The 1,308-nt window shown below is 45.0% G+C and overlaps 1 protein-coding gene across 13 annotated transcripts in view; it reads left to right on the plus strand.

Annotated features, from left to right (window-relative positions):
* The window catches only part of ST7 (suppression of tumorigenicity 7), a 219,675-nt gene that overhangs the window by 200,558 nt on the left and 17,809 nt on the right, over nucleotides 1–1,308 (plus strand). The window lies entirely within an intron of this gene.

A 1,308-nucleotide genomic window follows, 5' to 3' on the forward strand; every position in this document is an offset into this window, starting at 1 on the left:
CCCTGCCCTGCCCCAGCTGAGCAGTGCCTGCCCCTGCTCCCACCCCCTCCCTCATTGCAGAGGCCTTGACCTGGCCCCCCCCACCCCTTCCCTTCCCTTCCCTTCCCCCTTCCCTTCCACCACAATGGACTTACCAGCTGCACGCAGCTCTTCAAGCTGCCAGGCTCTGCTCCTCACTGCCTGTGTGCTGCACTGTGGCTGTATACATGCACAAGCATTTATCGGCCAAATGATCGGCCACATCAGGCCAATTTCCGATACAGCCAGTTTTCTTTATATCGGTACCGATCCGATATCTGACCAATGTATTGGTTCACTAGAGAAAAGCATGGGTCAGAGTTACAGCTAGTCAGAAATTTTTTGTTAAAGCAATTTTTCATTAGAAAATGCCAACTCATTGGAACACGCTGATTTTGACAAACATGTAACAAAGCACAGGCAGATTTTCTGAAAGCTGTCTGGTTTTCAGACAGCTCACCTGGCCAACTGGTGGGGACATCCAGGGCTGTCAAGGTCTCTGGCTCTGGGCCTCACTATACAGATGTCAATCAGAGACAAAGGGTCCCTCCTACATTGCTAGGAGCCTGGAAATCTTGATTCTTGCTTGGGCTAAGCTCCTAACTCTGTAGGAGGAAACTCTAGAGCTCCACTGTGGAATCTGGAAGCCTTAGGAAACCTGTCACACAGCCCAGAAACCCTCCTTCCTAAGGCTTCCTAGGCCTCCTAGCTCAGCTGTGGTATCTTGTGGTTCTCCATCTGTCCACTACATTTAACCAGGCAATTAATGGTTCTGGGGAAGTCAGGGCTAACCCATACACGAAAGAGCTTAGACTCCAAAGTTTGGTTTGGGGATTTTTTTAAAGAAAACAATTAAATTGTTTCTAAATGCTTTTATATACAGATTTTTCTATTTAAAGGAGATTTTTTTTAATTTTTATTTTTCATATAGGTTCTGAAAAAGTTTGAAGTAGGGGCTTTAATAAGTGGTGTATCCCAGGTGTTGAAAGAAATACTAACCCTGGCAGACCTCTTTTGAGAAACAGCTCTGTGTGTTGTCATTGGCATGTTTTCTGCTACAATAAACACATTGGCCTACATTTTCAAAACAGATTTGTGTGCCCAACTTAAGTGCTGAGTACCTGTCCTGTGAAAATAATGCCACTTTAAGGTTTTCATGTTGGACACCTAATATTTTAGGCGTCCAGAATCATTAGTCATATTAGAAAATGTAGACTCTGTTCTCCTTGATTTTGCCATTTCTACAGTGGGTAGAGCCACCTTGGTACTGCTACAAACCTTACCCCAGGA

This window comes from Alligator sinensis, unplaced genomic scaffold (assembly GCF_000455745.1).
Source record: "Alligator sinensis unplaced genomic scaffold, ASM45574v1 scaffold65_2, whole genome shotgun sequence".
Classification (NCBI taxonomy): domain Eukaryota; kingdom Metazoa; phylum Chordata; order Crocodylia; family Alligatoridae; genus Alligator; species Alligator sinensis.